Below are 13,926 nucleotides of genomic sequence, written 5' to 3' on the forward strand. Positions count from 1 at the left end.
CTGATGCTCTTCAATTTTGGTTCCCTGTTCCAGAATACGTGTTCCCACCACAAGAACCAGAGTCTCGGAGTCATTACCAAATCACTCATCACAACTGCTAACACGTGAACGTCGCTGTTCTGTGTTGCCGACCCTGTGGCCGGCCCTGGAATTGCAACTTCATTCCAAAGGACTGGAGGGGCTCAGCAGCTGAACCACATGTTAGACACTATATTGCTGATCGGGAGGAGGCAGGCATAACTTCAATATACACTTATATTTACATATAATCAGCAACAGTTCCAATACACAACAATATTTATGTGCAAACTGGAACAGCTCCAATACAAAGTACAATTTATAGACATCAACTGGAACAGTTCAAATTCACAGCTTTTATGTATAACTGAACAGCTCCAGTACACTTCAATATTTACATATAAACATGAACAGTTCTAATATACAATATTTAGATATGAACACAAACAGTTGTAATGCACAATTGTCAAACACAAATATGAACAGTTTCAATACTGTTTCAATATACCACAAGATTTTTATATAAACGTAAATACTTAGCAAATGAAAAATTGTTTACATATAAATATGTGTAGCTGCAACACACAAGTGTTTGTACAAAATAGAGAACAGTTCTGAGATACAACAATACTTATATACAAGCATGAACAGCTCCGAAAAAAAAAAGAAATTGAATACTAAAATGAATATTGTCTAGATCCAACAATACTTATATTTACAAATGAGCAGTTCTAATACTGAATCATATTTATATATAAGCTGGAACTGCCGCAATGCAAAAGAATATTTAGATGTAAACATAAACAGTTACAATGCACAATAATATTTGCATGTAAGCATGATCTGTTCCTTCACACAGCAATATTTGGACAGACACAAACAGCGCTAACATATAATAATCCATAATACTGTGTATCCAATACCTATAAAGATGTAGTACAGTGTATGTGAATGATATAGAGAAAGGAAGTGAACGCGCTGTTGCCAGGTTTGCAGAAGACACATAAATAGTTGGGAGGGCAAGTTCTGTCAGATTCTGAGAATGTCAATGACCCTGAAGCGTTAAATCTGATTTCTCTTCATGTTTGCTGACAGACCTGCTATGATTTTCCAGCAATTTCTTTTATTTTTAGCTGATAAATACATCGTTGCTTCAAACATGGACAAATCGCTGGATTCCAGAAGTGAGGTGAGAGTGACGTCCATGTGGCCCTGACAAAATGACAATCAACACACACTCCCCATGAGTTGATGTCATATCTAGCACATAGGAAGATGGTTGTGCTTGTTGTAGGTAAGTCATTTCAGCTCCAGCCTACCTCAGAGTAGTCTCCTAGGCCCAATCAACTTCAGTGGCTTTGTCAATATCTATCTGTTCATAGTGAATTTAAACATTATTGCTTCAAGAGCAGGTCAGAGGCGAGGAATACGACTCCTGACTCTCCAAAATTCAGAAGATAAAATTCAGAATTTTCATGGAATACTTCACACTTGCCTGGAAGAATGCAGCTCCATCAACGATTAAGAAGCTTGACACAATCCCTAAAAAAAAAGCATCCCCAGTTTGAGTGGCATCACATCCACAATCATCCATTCCCTCAAACACTGACAGGAGCAGAAATATGTCCGTTCTACCAGATACACGGGAGAAAACCATCAAGGCTTTTTAGTCAGTATCAATGCTAAATGCATCAGCTCTGCTGAAAACAATGTGCTTTCTCCAATAATCAGAGGAGACTCATGTTCTTTTTTTGTAGGGAACCATTTTTTGGATACTTACTTACTCAGGATTATCTCACTCTTACCCAGTTGACCTGTTCCCCATATTAAACGCTGTCACTCCTCCCACCTCTCATCAGCATTTTGAAGATTGATGTGTTTATGTGAGTGTTTAAATTCCTATCATGTGTTGACCATAATTGTACACAGTACTTCAGCTAGATCCTCAGCAAAATCCTGCAAAACGCCAACAAACACTCCCTGCTCCTTTCATCTGCAGCACGACTGATCAAGGTATGTAGTGTACACTTTTCCTTCTTAACTACTCTATTAATCTATCATGCTACCATTAGGGATCTGTGGATAAGCATTCTAAGATCCCATTGTTCCTCTGAGCTTCATGGTGCCTTGCCTCTTGTTGAATATCCCCAAGTCTTATTTCACTCATTAGAAAATAGGTCTTTGAAACAAACTAACAGTTGACGTTTCAACACATCCACCCTCACACAAATATACACACAAAAACAGAAACACACCCACATGTACAAATATAGTCAAATTGAGGCATAGGAACTTACTGTTAAACAGAAACCGGAACACGTCCGATCACCCACCTCAACACGTCAACACACAGCTTCAAAACTAAGATATGGGGGGAAATACTGCACACCGACATAGAAACATTCACTCGCTCACACACATACAGAGGAATACAATCAGATTGCAGTGTGTGGCCACACCTACACACAGATACATTAGCAGACTCACACTTCACACACACACTGTCATACTGAAATGCAGGAATAGACCAAATTACAGACAAGGAACACACAGATAGACACATAAAAGTCATCCTGCAATAAAGAAAAACACATTTACACACAGACACAGAATCACACCCACATCCCCACACACATACAGAACTGAATTCATACTGATACGCATTGCACATCAACATGCAAGAACTTACAGAAACGTTCGTATAAACACACATGAGCACACTTAAACAAAGTTACAAAGCCACACATACAATTAGATACAGTCATAGCGTGATACTCAGAGAGACATACCCACAGAGAGGCACAGAGAGATCCTGCTGTGGACACGGAACAATCTTGACCCATGAACAGACAGCCAAATACAGTCTGAACAGCACATTCACCTGTTGAAACAGTAGCACAGCCAGGCAGAGACACACACAGCATTCCATAATAATACACTGACAGTTAGGGACGCACCTATATACAGTCATGGAAACATCATGACATGCTGACGCTCAGAAACACACACACACACACACACACAGTCAGAGGAATGTAACCACGCACACACTGCCTACACAAACATAACAGATGTCGCTGTCAAAACTCACACAGATGCACATTCACATTGGCACATAACAAACAGAAACACAAAGAGACTCACTGGCAACGAACCATTCCCACACAGACTGAATAACATACCCAAATGCATAATTACCGCAATATGTAGTCATAAAATAATTTCCAAAACACAAACACATACACATGCACAGACAATCAGACAGACACGGAAACCAAAACTCAGAAGCAGAAATGCACTCATAATGTGTCAAGGAACATATTTAAAAAAGAGCCGTACACAGAGTGACTTCCCATGAAAGGCAATGAAACATACTCACATACACAGACCCTCATAGACCGAAATTGAAACACAGAATCACAAACTCCCTCACAGAGACAGGGAGAGAGAGAGAGAGAGAGAGAGCGACATTCAAAGTGCAGGAGATGGAGGGATATTTCGTTTACAGAAATGCAACTAAAATTACGTCAAGGTATTGCTGGTTGTGTTTGTGAATTTTTTATTTTGCAAGGACCACCTCGTCAGGTAAAATCAGTGAATGAAGTGATATGGATGTGTTTTCAACCAATTCATGTGAGCAAACTTTAAACTGAAGCAACATGTGTCTGATGTGGAGAAATTGAGTGCAGACACTGAAGATCAAAGTCGACAGTGTGGTGCTGGAAAAGCACAGCACGTCAGGCAGCATCTGAGGACAGGAGAATCGATGTTTTGTAAGCCCTTCGTCAGGAAAAGGGACTGATGTGGTCAGTTTGATCAAAGGATACAGGGTGAGGCGCAGAAAGAGATAGAGATAGAGACTAAGACAATCAGATAAATAGAGATAAAGGGAGATAAATACACACAGAGAGAGAGAGACTGACAGCAAGAACCTTAGAGCTGGGGGCAGTGATACGCAGATATTGTGAAATAAGGGGGAGGGAGATAGAGAAGAGAGGGACAGAGATAATGACATGGAGAAAGAGGCAGAGGAACAGAAGGCAATATCATTGTGATATAAGTATACAGGAGTTGGTCTCATGAAACACGGTCAAAACTGAAAACAAAAACAAATACGCGTGAAATAATAAGCATACTAGATGAGAGGATCATCAGCAACCGGAAACTTTCTCTTGTTGTAATAAAATGTTTATTGAGAGTTGAAGAGACAGAATCTTACAATCATCAGATTGTTTCTGTTTCTGCCCATCCTCCTGCTCCCCTGCAGCGGAAATATGGGACCCGTCCTGTTGGTTTTTAATACTCATTCATGGGGAAGTCAGTGAAGATCCAATGTTCCAGCTGAAAACATCACTTGCAGCCAGTCCGTCATTGCTAATCACTTCTGCAGCCTCATTCGAACCTCCCCTGCCGCAGACAGTTAACTCTTCCCTCCTTACCTGCTGTCCCTTTTCATACCTGTCAATGTTTCTTCAGTTGAAGGTGGATAGATTAATGTTAAGCCTGAGCACTATCGGGGGCAGACAGAAATGTGGATTACACTTTAGAATTGCATGAACTGTGATCTTCTGAAATGGCGGGCGGACCAAACTAGAATGGCTGAATGGCTTCCTGCTGCTCATTGTTTGTGCGTCCCCTTGTGTGTCAATCCGTCAGTCAATCGGAGATAGAAGTATGTTCCTGAGTGTGGTGAAAGGTGACCCATACTGTTAATACACACCCTACCCATTAACTGCCGTGAGTTATACATAAATCCATGTGTTTGTGCTGCTTGAATCTTCGCCGTAGATATGCAATTTCTGCACTGGGAAAACTGTGGCTGCCTCTTGAGCTCTTTCAGTTGTTTTGCTGAGTCATTAAGTGAAGAAGCTATCTGACCAATTGGTGCACTGCATTCCTGAACTTCCCTCTGAACTTGCGCAGAGTCACTGCATAAAATAATGTGTTTGTGCTGCAGCTGACACCCTTCAGCATTTTTGCACCGAACACAAAATTCTTTCGAAAACGAATGTACTTGGCAGCAATTGTTCCATTAATGCTGCAATATAAGAAATTTGCACACTGCACGACCAACAGAAGTATGAAGCTGATGGAAATAAGGAACGAAAAATTACCGACTTCCACTGGCTCTCTACACCTGCATCTTTGTGACTCTCTCCCTTTCTCTGTCCCCTGAGGTTCTTGTGCACTCGACTGGCCACTAAAATGCACTACACGATCAGAGTGTACATCAACAGAATTAACTCGAATTGGATGAACGATGTTGAAATATTATGAGACTGGTTTCATTCCAGCTAACTGGGATCAGTCAAATAATTTGAATTAGTTCTATCGTACCACAGAATATTATCAATTATTATTCTAGGTTTGAAGCAAAAATACAATAGAATGTTTATGTTTAACAGCGCATAATGCCGATTGCAGCCATAGCAACAGCCAAGGCTTTTTCTGTCCAATATTTTCTCTTCATTCTCAGACAGCAAAGGATCAAAGGAGGAAAGAACAGTGAACCAGATGGAACAGTGTGCAGCTGTATGAGGCAGAGCATACAAAGCACTCCACACAGGGCTGAGGTCCAGCAAACCCTTGGAGAATTAAAAGTATTTGAGTTGTCACAGTATGATCTTCATGACAATGAACATTAGATCCGATGTTGCCATAGCCAAAAGGCAGTGCATTGTGCATTTGACAGGTTCCATTTAACACGTGCAAGGACCAAAGTCAGCAAGAAATTCCCTGAAAGTGACACGATGTGAAATGCAAATCGGAAATTAATTATCAAACGTTCTCCGCATCAGACCAGAGAGCAATGGAAGATCTTAATTGGGGCCATTTGAAGGGTTCAGATGTCGAGTTTGAACATGTCAGCTCCAATGGGCTGACCCATTTCGAAGCTCCTCAATCCTGGCTTTGACTAAACGTGGGCAGGCAATCAAGAGATGGCAGGAGGAAATCATTTTTAGGATGAAAGGGAAAGGTTTTAGCGGGGATCCGAGCAAGAGGTTTTCAGCCAGAGAGTGGTGGGGCCTGGTAAATCAGTGCCTGGGAGAATGGTGGAAGCAGGAAACCTCATAAACGTGAAAAACTGCCGAGATGAAAACTTGAAGGAGCACAGCATTCAGGACTACGAGTACAGTTCTTTAAGCTGGAATGAGTGTAGATTTTGTGTCGCTTTAACAGCACAAACTGGATGGACGGAAGGGTCTCTTCTGTACTGTCTGATTCTCTCATTCTTAGAATTCCTCTGTGAGGCAGGTTTGGAAGTGAAGTATTTTAATGAAATAATAAAAGGGATCTATGAAACATAAAAACATGAAACATAATCAGATGTAACTGGAAAAACCCAACAGGTACGGCAATATCTGTGGGGAGAGAAACAGAGTTAATGAAGTAACTCTTCATCAGAACATTTTCATGTGAACATGATTCACTGAACTCAAAACACCATCTTAGGATTCCCACCGCACAAGACCCTATCATTGCAACCAATTCACAAGGATTCATTTCTATCAGGGACCTGAGATTTAAAAAGTTGACATTCACATCTTGATGGAACATTTGTTCAACTGCTCTTCACACACCGGACATAGTTGGAGTAATAGAGATATACAGCATCGAAACAGACCCGTTAGCCTGAATCATCCGTATCGACCAGATATCCTAAATAAATCTGGTCCCATAGGCCCCCATTTCCCTCTCAACCCTTTCTATTCAATTAACAAATCAGCTATCGTCTAAATACTGTAAAGGCCCAGCATCCAACATTCCTTCTGGCAGTTCATTCCATACACAAGCCATCCTCTGCATGAAATTTATAACCCTTACGTGCCTTATAAAAATTTCCCATTTCATCTTAAACCTATGCCCTCTTGTTATGGACTCTCCCACCACAGGGAAAAGACCTTGTCTATTTACTCTGTCCGTGCCCCTCCTGTTTTTATAAAACTCCATAAGATCACCCCTCATCATCCAACTGTCCAGGGAAAACAGTCCCAGCCTGTTCATCCTGTCCATTTCGCCCCAACTCTCCAATCTTGTCAACATCCTTTCTTTTATGCAACCCTTCGAAGTTGCACAACATCCTCCTTCCACAAGTGAGACCACAAATAAAGTCGTAGAGTCACAGAGTTGTACAGCAGAGCAACAGACATTTCGGTTCAAACTCTTCCATGTTGACCAGATATTCCTACCCAATTTCGTTCCATCTGCCAGCACAGGGCACATATGCGTCCATACTCTTCCTGTTGTTATATCCATCCAGATGTCTTTTAAACATTGCAACAGTATTAGCCTCCACCATTGCCACTGGCAGCTCATTCCATACACGTTCCACCCTTTGTGTTAAAACGCTGCCTCTTAGGTGTCTTTTATACAATTCCCTCTCACCAAAACTATGCACTCCAGTTCTGCATTCCCCCGCCCCAGGGAGGAGGTTTTGTCTCTTTATCCTTTCCACGACTTCACGATTTTATAAACCTCTAATGCAAAAGACGCCTCACTAATGTCCTGCATAGTCACAACATGACGTCTCAATTCCTACACACAATGCTCTGACCAATAAAGGGGAGCATACCAAACCTCTTCTTTGAGATGTGATTTTCAACGACTATTAACCTTCATTACAAGGTATCTTTGTTCAGCAAAACTTTCCACTTACCATTACGTGGACACGTCCTGCCCTGATTTGCCTTTCCAAATTGCAGCACCTCAACTTACCTAAATAAAACTCCATCTACGACTCCACGGCCATTGGCCCATCTGATCAAATTCCTTTGTACCGTGAGGTAATCTTCACTGTCCACTGGTTTCATTTGCAAACTGAAAATACCTCCTATGTTCACATCCAAATCATTGATCTAAATGATGAAAGATAGTTGTGATTATGGTGGGTGAGTCACCTCAGCTCCAGGAGATCTCTGCAGGAGTTTGTTAGGCAAGTGTCCGAGGCCCAACACACTTCAGTTGCTTCATTAATGATTTTCTTTCTGTCATTAGGTCAGAAGTGGAGATGTTTGCCGATGTTCTGCACAGTGTTCAGAACAATTCCGGACTCGTCAGATACTGATGCAGTCCATGCTCAATTGCAACATATTCTGGACAATATTCAGGTTTGGGCGAACAAGTGACAAATAACATTCGGCCACACAAAGGCCAGACAATGACCGTGACCAGGAATAGACACTCTAAACACTGCCCCTTGACATTCAACGGTATGACAATCACTGAGTCCCCCACTGTCAAGAATCTTTGGGTTACCATTGACCAGCAACTCGACTGGACCCACCAGATAAACACAATAGCTGCAAGACCAGGTCAGAGACTGGGGATACTGCTGTGAGTAACCCAACTCCTGACATCCCAATGTCTATCCACCATCTACAAAGTACAAGTTAAGAATGTGATGGAACATTCCCCATTTGCCTGTATGGGTGCAAGAAGCTTGATACTATCCAGGACACATCAACCTGCTTGATTGGAATCACATCTATAAACAGTCAATCCCCACCACTGGCGCTCAGTAGAAGCAGCGTGTACTCTCTACAAGATGCACTGCAGAAATTCGCCAAAGATTTTCAGATATCACCTTTCAAACCCGTGACCACTTCCATCTAGAAGGACAAGGACATCAAGTACTTGGGAACGTCACTCCTGAAAGTTCCCCTCCACGCCACTCACCATTCGGATGTGTAAATATGCTGCTGTTCCTTCCCAGTCATTGGATCAAAATGAAGATCCACAACAGAGCAACAGCTTCAAAAACAATAATTACTGTTCTCAGAATTAGAGGAAATCAGCTCTAACACCTAAGATAGCTCAGAAAAGACGCACCTGTTGCAGCCACATTGATTTTCCGTCCTCTTTCTAGGATTACCGACTGTCATCTGGTCACTATATTATAAGAAACATGAGTTATTACATTTGAGAGGATGTAATTGTTCGATGGAGAATTCTAACAGAGCTAAGAAAGGTTTGTTTCATCAATAAAATCACAAGCCACCATTTAAACTCTCTTTGTGATGATAATCTGAGGAACTCTTAACTCAATGAGTCTCTCATAATTTGGTTTGGAAAGTTAACAATTCCTTATCATGTTTCGCACATGTTCTAATTTTACATGTACAACAAAGAAACCAAAGAAACCAAAATGTAAAGAATACAATAAAAACATTACATTTGTAATGTTTTTATTGTATTCTTTACATTGTCTGAATCAAATTGTTTTGGAATGTGCGTGTTGGTATTTCATGAATAAACCACATAATTCAAAACAAAACAGTTCAATACTGCAATCATTGATCACGGCTGCTGCATTCCATGAACAACCCATTATGATATACTGAACATCAGGTTTCTCTGACTCTCTGTTGTGCTCTGGTCATGTCAGGTGCATCTAATACTTAAACTGATCATGTGAATACGTAGCAGGTCATAAACAATACAAGCCTTCACAACTCTTCTTTAAAGGAAAACACTTTATTTTACGATGAGAGTAACAAGTTAAGTAATATTAACCTAATAATCTACTTTACAAATTTTCACATTGTAATCTTCGTTTCAATTATTCCTCCATATGCAACATTACTTTGTGCATTGAAGAAATGTTGACTCCACAAACATTTCTTCGGGAAACACTAGAACGTAGTCACTGTCCTCTGGAATTCACTTTAACACTACACATTATTCCAATGATTCTTTAGAATTGATGGAAACGCGCAGCACAGAAACAGACCATTTAGATCACCAAGTGAATCCACTCTAATCACTTTAGTCTTTCTGAAAAAACGAAGGTGTTTTTTAAAGACTGCATCAACTGAAGATACAAGCTTCTGTTCTTATCGCACTTTCCAGCAACTGTTCCACAAGTTTGAGAGTTACTTCATTTTAGTTGCAGATTACGGTTCCCTTTAAATGTGTTATGCATTGCCAACTCACACACCAACCAAAATGGGACGTGAATTCCAGACGTACCATGAATGAAAGGGTTAGCCCTCATGTCCCTGATAATCCTTCCATGTATTTTTTCTCGCTCTGCATCTCCTGGTAAATGTGTCCTGGATTCTGGATGAGATCTTCATCCAAGACTCTGAATATTTTGGACACATCAAAACAATACCTCTCATTCTGCTCTTTCCTGGAGAAAATGACCCTATCCATCTTTTCGCAGTAACGAAGTAATTCCCAGACACTCTTGTAAATCCCTTTTATTCTCTTCTCAGAGCAATTCTATCCCCATTATGGGGTGATGAACATTACTGTGCACAAAACCTGTGAGCCACTCAGTGTCTCATGTTGTTCCACTATTACAAGACTGGCAGGGGGCGAGGGAATTTGTGTTGCATTGGTTCTGTGCAGAGTGGAAGAGCAGTAACGTTATGAAAAGTAATATGGAATTATGTCTCAGTGTGGATGTCTGATCAGGGTCTGCAGCATATATTGGATGTAGAGGGCTATAGTTGGGGAATCGCCTGAATGAAGAGTGGGGTTAGTTTATCAGTTCCTTACGTGTTGTACTATTTTTTTCACAGCCTCACGTCTGTTCAGATACTAGGTGATTAATTCCAGAATAAGCCAATACCCAGAAGTAAATCTATCTTGCTGGATCATAAACAATATTCTTTTGATTTAACAAATTGATCTCTTGCTGAGCCGGAAAGAACAATGCCTCAAATATTCCTTACACTTCATTACAGAAGTTTATGAATAATGAAATGATGATAAAATTACTTAACTCAACTTGTGTACTTATAACACAGATTCAAAGGCAATGAATACACAGTAAATGCATAACCTCATCAATGTCAAAACAACACATGAAGGAAATGAAAGAAAACGACTTGTACGTATTACACACTCCCAGTACCATTCCAAAGAAAACACCCCTGGAATAATATTCAAAAAATGTAACATTTGGATGAAGACTTGTGACTGCCACTTTTAAACTGTAACTGCAGTGAGCTTCTTCCAAGAGCTACCACACAGCTTCGTGTCAATGTACTCAGCTTTATCTATTCCCTTTAGAGCTTTATATTTATCCAAACACTTTTGTCTGGCATCAAAGCAATTTTTACACCAAGTTAATATAATTGTCTAACAATCTCATTCCCTTCTCATCAGTACAGATCTATACAATCACTCAGTACCAGGTTTTACAAGGACGAACAAACGACAAAAATAAAACGAGAAGTTTATCAGTTAAGGGATTTTCCCTCACCCTCAGTTTTCATAACTTTGAAACAAACTAATGCACTAAACCAAGTGCGAAAAGGAGAGTTATGAATGAATGAATAGAGTTGAAATACAGTAAACAAAGAGTGATGATTCGAGTTATAGGTATGAATGAATGAATGCAATTTTGTTTAACTGCGTTAATGAGAATATTCAGTTTCCTTTGCGAGAGTTCTACAATGCAATATAGTAGTGCACGAGATATATGGAAAATATAAAACTTAGGGGTCGACTTCCACATGAGTTTGATCGATTCATGGCATAAACACGCGTCTATTCATTAATTCCATCAAAACTTTCTGGAGTCTCCAATTGAAATGGAGATTACTGAAAGGTTGCCAGAAGAGGTGAATAATTATGCAATCGAAAATTTAACTTCCCAGGCATTTCTTTTGGAATCTGCAATGATAGGTATTCCACAAGATCTCTGTAGTCTGAGACTAAATCACGAATCGGCTGCGTGACTGTGGCCTCAACCTGCCCAACAATTATTGTCAATTTCAGAGGGAAATCATAGATAACCCTCAGGCAGATTCACACAATTTCAAATCTTCAAGGCAGTCACCAGGAATTGTCACAAGAATTGTGCGAAACATTTTCTCCATCTGATATAATAAAGAATATACTTTCTGCATGAATCTCGACGTGCAGAAATCTCTCCGCACGAAATGCCGATGTGATATCATCACAAAGTTTTCATTTATACCCGATTGGTATCACGTGGGGGGACTGTTCCATTATAACATGGATCAATTTATTCATTTAAAAATTGAACGAACAGGTGACAACGGTAAGTTAACTCCCACGTGACAAAGTACGTTCAGGACTGGGGATGGTTGGATAATACAAATAGGAAACATTAGAAAATGCATTTGAGTAAAATCATAAAATCCTTGCAGTGAAGAAAAAGAACAATTGGTCCATCGAGTCCATTCCGACCCTGCACAGGCATTCCACGCAAGCCTGTCCTTTGGCTCTATGAGTCAGCAGGTTTCTTGTATATTGGAACTTTTCCTACTGATATATCAACACTGTATTAGTTCATATTGAAGATATGCTGTCTCCAGAACATTAGCAAAGGTGTCTATGACCATGTGCAGCAGCTGCTGAGCTTCTCCAGTACTTTGTGATAGATGTGCAGTCTCAGCACTGGCCAGATGAGTGGCAGCACAGAGCAGCGAAAGTCACGTGTTAGCGGTTGTTGGGAATGATTTAGCCGAGATACCCAGTCTCTGGTTATTGTGTGGCGGAACATACATTCTGGAAGAGTCAGATAGTAAATGTCAAGCACGAGGGGAAGAAAAATTATTAAATATAGACAGGGAGATGGTTAAAGTTTGCAATAGGGAGAGAATTCAATGGAGAATAAGGGGCAGAGCATTAAATACACAAGTGGAGAGGGTTAAGTCGAGAGTAACATGGAGAGAGAGCTAAATACATACTGATCTTACTGGGGGGTCACACACTGATCTCACTGAGGGGGGTCACACACTGATCTTACTGAGGTGGGGTCACACACTGATCTTACTGAGGTGGGGTCACACACTGATCTCACAGAGGGGGGTCACACGCTGATCTCACTGAGGGGGGGGACACACACACTGATCTCACTGGGGGGTCACACACTGATCTTACTGAGGGGAGGCACACACTGATCACACTGAGGGGGGGTCACACACTGATCTTACTGGGGGGAATCACACACTTATCTCACTGAGTGGGGTCACACACTGATCTTACTGAGGGGGGTCACACACTGATCTCACTGAGGGGGGGTCACACACTGATCTCACCGAGGGGGGACACACACTGATCTTACAGAGGGGGGTCACACACTGATCTTACTGAGGTGGGGTCACACACTGATCTCACTGAGGGGAGGTCACACACTGATCACACTGAGGGGGGTCACACACTGATCTTACTGAGGTGGGGTCACACACTGATCACACTGAGGGGGGGTCACACACTGATCTTACTGAGGTGGGGTCACACACTGATCTCACTGAGGGGGGATCACACTGAGCACAATGGGGGGGTCACACACTGATCTCAGTGAGGGGGGATGACACTGATCACAATGGGGGGGTCACACACTGATCTCACTGTGGGGGGTCACACTGATCTCACTGGGCGGGGTCATACACTGATCACACTGAGGGGGGTTACACACAGATCGCACTGAGGGGGGTTCACACACTGATCACACTGAGGGGGGTCACACACTGATCTCACGGGGGGTCACACACTGATCACACTGAGGGGGGTCACACACTGATCTCACTGAGGGGGGGTTACACACTGATCTCACTGGGGGGTCACACACTGATCACACTGAGGGGGGGGTCACACACTGATCTCACTGGGGGGGTCACACACTGATCACACTGAGGGGGGACAAACACAGATCTCACTGCGGGGATCACACACTGAAAACACTGAGGGGGGTCACACAATGATATCACTGAGAGGGGTCACACACTGATCTTACTGGGGGGGTCACACACTGATCTCACTGAGGGGGGTCACACGCTGATCTTACTGTGGGGTTCACACACTGATCATACTGGGGGGTCACACACTGATCTCACTGAGGGGGGTCACACACTGATCTTACTGAGGGGGGTCACACACTGATCTCGCTGGGGGGGGGGGTCACACACTGATCTCACTGAGGGGGGT

General features: G+C 41.8%; 3 long non-coding RNA genes across 8 annotated transcripts in view; all 3 read right to left on the reverse strand.

Moving 5' to 3' along the window:
* Positions 1-354: 354 nt before the first annotated feature.
* On the reverse strand, positions 355-3,765 carry LOC148138415 (uncharacterized). 2 transcript variants are annotated; one of them, XR_015753875.1, is made up of 2 exons: positions 2,808-3,765; positions 355-1,560 (listed from the first exon to the last, which is right to left on the reverse strand). It is a non-coding gene; the product is annotated as an uncharacterized LOC148138415 (long non-coding RNA). The 2 variants fall into 2 exon arrangements; XR_015753874.1 differs by having other exon boundaries at positions 2,316-3,765.
* Positions 3,766-3,935: 170 nt separating this feature from the next.
* LOC122546097 (uncharacterized) overlaps positions 3,936-13,926 on the reverse strand; it is a 154,311-nt gene continuing 144,320 nt past the window's right edge. For 2 of the 5 annotated variants that reach the window (XR_015753871.1, XR_015753872.1), the window contains exons 2-4: positions 8,848-8,907; positions 7,735-7,874; positions 3,936-6,313 (exon numbers count right to left, since the gene is read on the reverse strand). This is a non-coding gene — a long non-coding RNA (uncharacterized LOC122546097). Of the gene's footprint in view, positions 6,314-7,734; positions 7,875-8,847; positions 9,123-13,926 lie in introns of those variants that run through there. The other 3 variants (XR_015753868.1, XR_015753869.1, XR_015753870.1) reach the window with 2 other exon arrangements.
* LOC148138416 (uncharacterized) overlaps positions 9,474-13,926 on the reverse strand; it is a 91,727-nt gene continuing 87,274 nt past the window's right edge. The window contains exon 2 of the long non-coding RNA XR_015753873.1: positions 9,474-12,504. This is a non-coding gene — a long non-coding RNA (uncharacterized LOC148138416). The remainder of the gene's footprint in view (positions 12,505-13,926) is intronic.

The sequence above is a fragment of the Chiloscyllium plagiosum genome, unplaced genomic scaffold (genome assembly GCF_037043375.1).
Source record: "Chiloscyllium plagiosum isolate Xiang-an unplaced genomic scaffold, Cpla_swu_hap1 HiC_scaffold_40, whole genome shotgun sequence".
NCBI classification, from domain to species: Eukaryota; Metazoa; Chordata; class Chondrichthyes; order Orectolobiformes; family Hemiscylliidae; genus Chiloscyllium; species Chiloscyllium plagiosum.